Consider the following 6,000-nt stretch of genomic DNA (forward strand, 5'->3'; position numbering starts at 1 on the left):
TGCGCACAGGCCCCGCCCAGAGCGCCGCGCCCCGCCCCCCGGGAGAGGCAGGGAGGGGCCAGAGAGACCTCAGGGTCCGCCTGTGGCCCTGTGCCCCGCGAGCCCCCCAGGAGCACTTATTGTCCCCCTGTATCCCCCGGGCCTCTGCGCGTCCCCGACCCCCCAGTCCTACGCCTCCTCAGAATCTCCCCGCCCCCCCGCGCACTCCGCGTGTCCCCTGGCGCCCTCCAGTCCCATGCCGGCCCCCGGGTCCTCCGCACCGACTCCTAGACCACCGGGCCCCCGCGCCTCTCGTGTCCCCCGGAGGCTTGCCCACGCTGCGAACTCTCTTTGTCCCCCCACCGTCTCTTTGTACCCTCCCCCCGCGCCGAGTCCCTTGGCGGATCGCCCGGGTGGGGCGTGAAGCAGGAGGACCAGGGTCGCGGGTGGCACAGACCCATCAGCCCCCCCCCAAGGAGTTCCTCCGTGCGGGCGCACTGGGGCTCCACACAGGCTCAGTGTGCAGATTGGTCCTCCATAAATCCCCTCTGGCGTGTCCTCTTTCTGCCTGAGCCTCCTTATTATCCAGCAATGCCCTTTCTGCGGTTTTTACACATGACAGTGGAGAACAAATGTCTGGGGGCAGGGGTGGCTCCTGGCCATGGGGCTCACAGTGAACTTGGGGATCCAGGCAAGTAGGAGGCGATGACCAGAGCTACCCTTTGGGCCCATGGGGCAGGGAAGGTCAGAAAAGGCCCTAGAAAAGAACATCTAGTTTGGGGGGCCCAAGGAGGGGTCCCCTCCCCCCATCCTTTTGGCGGTGGTTCTGATCAGTCACCAGATCCTGCTGCTGAGATTTAGGAGAAGCTTTTCTGGCATCTCTTCTGTTTCTTTGTAGCCACAGTATTCACAGTTGCTTTTCTCTCTAGTTGCTGTCTGTGTCTTGTTGTCTACTGAAAGAAGCCCAGCCCAAGCAAACGGACTTTCTTCCCTCACCCTTGGGGTTTACCATCCAGCGCCCCATTAGCTCTTTCTCCTGCAGAGGAGCCCATGCTGGCTCCTTCCTTTGTAAGAGCTCAGCCTCCAGCGCTGACTCCCTATCTGGAGCTGCAAACAGCTGTGGCTGCTTAAAGCCAGGGTGGCATTTTGGAGAGAACAAGAGAATCTGTGTTTCCCACATGTTCCTGCGCCTTTGGGGTGGTACAGCTGAAAGCCACGCGGGGCTGTCTGTCCTCAGCCAGCTGACTGGGTATTGTCTTACATCGCTGCTCCTGCCAGGCAGAGTGCCTGTGGGTCTCATACCTCTGAGATGGGGGGAGGGAGGTGTCCGGAGAACGGGCACCAGCCCCCTGTGAGGACAGGGGCCCAGTGACCTCGGCGTTTGGCTTGCTGCGGTGCTGGATGGCGAGAGGTGCGGTGGCGTCAGATGAATGGGCCACCTGACACTTTGTGTCTGTGTGCGCTGGCATCTCACCCAGGAGAGGAGTATACCTGGGGGTCAAGTGAGGAGATGTGGGGTGACTAAGCCGTACACAAGGGGGCTTGACACCAGCTGCCTGTACAGTAGAGTTGTGCCCCTCCTCGGTCCCAGGGACCACTGTGAACCCTTCATGGACTGGACAGCCCTGTTCCATCCCCAAGTCACAGACGAGGAAACTGAGGCACCCAAGGGTATGCAGCCCCTAAGGGGAGGGGCCCGGGTGTGGGCTCACACAGTCTGGTCCAGAGCTGTCCCGATAAGCACGACGGAGGAAATGCTTAAATCTTTCTGCGAGGCAGGGAGGCAGAAACTGGAAACAGGCTGTGTGCTCTGTACCTGTGACTCTGTTTTTATTTGTTCCTTTTTTAAGGTAGGACCATGTGGACACCACAATGTTAGTGGTGGTGAGATGGAGTGGACAGGTATCACTTTGTGATCAGAGTCACCTTTTTGGCCAGAACCTCTTCCATGCATTGCCACCCTCTGTGTTTGAAAATGACTCTGGACTGTGTGTCCCAGGATGAGTGCCCTGAAAGCTGGGAGGATGCCCCTCCAAGTGGCACAGGGTGACACGTGCTCCCCACACACACACCCCGCAAATGTTTGGGGGACATCTGTGCTTTCTGATGGCTGTTTCTTTAGAACAGGAACTTGGTTAAAGAGGACCCTCTCTGGACAACTGGTGTGGCATGGGTGGGGATGAAGCTGGCAGAGAGGGTTTGTCTAGAGCAGAGGTCCCCGGAGGGCGCCCTGAAATCCTTTGCTAAGGACCTGATAGTGTGCCACCTGCCTGCCAAGTTTTTCAAACGCATTAAGGCCTCGGCTTTCCAAACGGGGCGGTAGGACTGCCGCTGTGTTGAAGCCCCCCGCCTCCCGGTAGATAGGACGAGGTGGAGGCTGGCAGCTCCTTCCCTGCGATCCCACCCATCGTCACTGGGGGGCCCTGCGCCTTCAAGTCCGGGCTCTCGCTTTTCTACTGGGGCGCTCTGGATCTCCGGCCCTTTGGAAACTCATTCGTCTGTTCAGCCTGAGTTAAATCCCCCCAGGCGTGGGAGGCAATGCAGCACCAGGCAGGGCGGCCCCTGACTGCAAGAAGCTCCCCTCCGGGTGCGGACACCACGGGGCTCCCTCCGGCAGGAGCCTCGGTGCGCGTCTTCCCGCGCCTGGAGCGCAGCGGGCTGGGGCGCGCCAAGTCGGCGGAGGCTGGTGTGCTCCTCCGCCCTGTGGCCTTTGGAGTGGCTGCAGCCGGTCAGGTGAGTGGCCAAGGCCTCCTGCAGGACGCAGACACCCGTTCAGCTGGGTGGTTCCAGCCTGCTCCAGCCCGCAGCTTGGCGGCATCTTCTCTTCCTAGGGCGGTGCTGCGGAAGAGGCGCAGGGGCGGGGCAAGACTCTGGCCTGCCCACGCTCCTGGCAGAAACCCCTGGATGTGACCTATGTCCCATCCACTCCTGTGGGTGGAAGATGTGGTGTGGCTGAGGCACCATCACTGAAGTAGGGATGGGAACTCTTCACAGAAGCCACAGCAGACGACAAAGAGTGGCCCGGGAGGCAGTCCTCTTACAGGGAAAGAACAGCTGTGACCTCCCAGGGCAGGGCAGGTGTGCTGGGAATGCTGTGAGCCCGAAGTCTGTGTCTGAGATGCTCCGGGAAGCTGCAACAGGATTGCGGGCATCTGGCACCAGAGCCGCAGGGGTGGGTGGGCTCAGCTTGAGGGCAGCACCAACACTCCTTCTGTTGATATCCAACACAGGGTTAGAGATTCAGACACTTAGGATGCCTGCCTGTCTCATTCACCTGTCCACCCCGGCTGAGCTTCGTAAGCCAGGATGGCATTCAGCATCTGTCTCCCTGGGATGCCCTCTAAGTGGCTGGCATGGAGCAGGTGCCCCACTGATCCCTACCATTGACTGACTGTGAAAGAAGCTGGAAATTCCATCAGGAGCTGCCCAGTGAAAACGTCTCAGGTGACCCTTACAGAGCTGAGTGGAAAGGTTCAGACATTTGTTCACTTCATAAATGATCATCAGGCTAGTTTCCAACCCTAGGGTCACAGGAAAGAAAAAGCAGAACCTGGTTCTTACCCCCATGGAGCGTACATTCTCCCAGGGAGAGAATATGAACAGGTCAACCAACACACAAAAACATTGTACTTTCCGATAACGGGTGTTTGGACTGAGAGAGCGTGGGCAGGGAGGTGACGTGGGGCTGAGGATGGAAGGACAGCGAGGTGCCAGTGGGGGAGGGCAGTGCCGGCCTGGGAGCTCCCTAGAATCCTGTCTGCTGGGCTCAGGCTCTGGAGGGCTGGAGCGTCCCCAAGAGTTTAGGGCGGGCCTGCCCTCAGCCGGCTGAGTGTTACTGAATAACAGAGAACAGAGACTGAGGACCACAGGCAAAGGCACAGCGGAGTGTTTACAGAGGGGCCAACGGCATGTCGTCCAGTGCGCTGGGGGCACAGAACAGAGTACGGGGAAAGGAGCCACAAGCCAGCCATCCGGAGAGGTCCGCGCAGGGGCGCATCTCGGCGGCCTTTTCTACGCACACCCATACTTCTTCAACAGATCTGGGTGGAAGTACAAGCACTGTATTTTTTTTACCTAACAGCAAACTATGAGCATTTTGCTGTATCCTTAGGTGTTTTTCTAGAGTGCGGTTTTCAACGGCCTTTTGCTATTCTGTGATGTGGCTCTGGCACAATCTGTTTACCCAGATGTCCCTTTGCGGGCATTTAGACCAGCATCATATATGTGGTAAAGTGTTAGTGGCATCCCATTAAAATGGTCAGTTAGTCCTTAAAACGTTAGTAAGGGCTAATGTTTTAGTGGGAGGAAGGAAGAGGTTATACCGTCATTATGAATAGAATTTGGTTATATCCTGAGAAAATGCAAGAGAAGAACCTGGAAGAGTGCTGTAACTAAGCAGAAGTAAGAATGTTACAGGTTGTAAGACGCAAAGGGACGGTCCACCCCTGAAACAGCAAACAATAAAACAAAGTACCCCTCGTGGCAGAGAGAGCTAGTTGGCCGCAACATCTGTTCTCTCTCTCCCAGAGGGACAGAGCTCTTGATCTCGGGCTGAACACAGGAGAGATCCCTTTTCCAGCTCTGGGAGCATACAGCTGGGTTGTAAAGGAATATTTGCCTGTGTGGACAGCAGTGCCATGTGAGGAGGCTTCTCTGGGAGGGGACTCATCGAGTGCTCCCCACAAACGGACGGGTCCAAAATGGTCAGTGCAGGGGGCTCATAGGGAATTTTGTGTTGACCCAATGGCCACCGGTACCCAGATTAAGCACTGTTTCTGGGTGTGTGTGAGGGTGTTACTGGATGAGATCAGCACTTGGACAGGTGGACCTGTAACACAGGTGACCCTCCCCAGTGCAGGTGACCCCCCCCCCAGTACAGGTGGGCCTCATCCATCTGCTGAAGGTCTGAATAGAACAGAAGGTGGAGGAAGGAGGGATTTGCCCTTTTGCACCCGCCTCACCATTGAGCTGGTCTCATCTCATCGCCTGTCCTCGGATGGGAGTGATGCCATCGGCTCCCCAGGTTCTCAGGCCCTCGGACTTGGGATGAATCACACCACCTGCTCCCTGGGTCCCCAGCCTGCGGACGGCAGCTCGTGGGACTTCTTGGCCTCCGTGACCGCGTGAGCCGACCCCTCATAACAAACCTCCCTGTCGGTGTCCGTCCTATTCGTCTGCGCCTCTGGGGAACCCCAAGTACTACAGGGAGCTTGAGAAACTGGTGCTGAAGTTCACCTGGAAGAATAAACAAGGGGTCGTAGCTGTGAGACGGGGTGACTGCAGCAGCCCGCCTTCTCACTTGTGAGACGGGGTGACTATAGTGCCCACGCTGCCTTGTCGTGGGATCAGCACGGGGGTGGGTGTGAACGTGTGGAGCTGCTGCCCAGAAGGCACAGGAGAACTGGGCAGTGTTGGCGTCACCGCTACTACCAGGCTTTGGAAGGGAAGCGGAGGTGTCCTAACCAACTGTCTCATGAGATGACAGTGACCGAAGCCATGCCTGTCACTGCAAGAATCCAAGAGGTGGTCAGTAGCACAGAACAGGTGAGAGGAAGGCTCTTCTCAAGGCTGCTTGCCAGAAAATCAGGTGTGAGCCTCCCTCGTGCAGAACACCTACGCGAAACCCAGGTGGATGACACAGTTAGGCGTCAAATACGGCAAAGCCACCTCTGGACTTGAGGGGACTTTCTGAGCATAGCAACACTCTAGGAAGTCACTGGCTGATAGCCGGTGGTATCTGTGTACCTGGAGATGTCCACTGTCTCCGAAGCCAAAAATCCACTGTCAGCAAAGTTAAAAGGGAGAAGAATGTATGTCGTAGGCCAAGGGTGGTAACCTGGTTACCTAACGACCACCTACAAATGGATAGGAGTGATGCAGACAGGGGAAGGCATTCCAGAAGACCGGTAGATGGAGGTGGGTTGGCCGGCAGTCATGGGAATCGAATTCCCACATACAGAGACACCCGTTTCGCCCTGAGAATTTGAGGATCTAACACTGGGATCCCTGCGTTGGTGCTGG

This window comes from Delphinus delphis, chromosome 2 (assembly GCF_949987515.2).
Source record: "Delphinus delphis chromosome 2, mDelDel1.2, whole genome shotgun sequence".
NCBI classification, from domain to species: domain Eukaryota; kingdom Metazoa; phylum Chordata; class Mammalia; order Artiodactyla; family Delphinidae; genus Delphinus; species Delphinus delphis.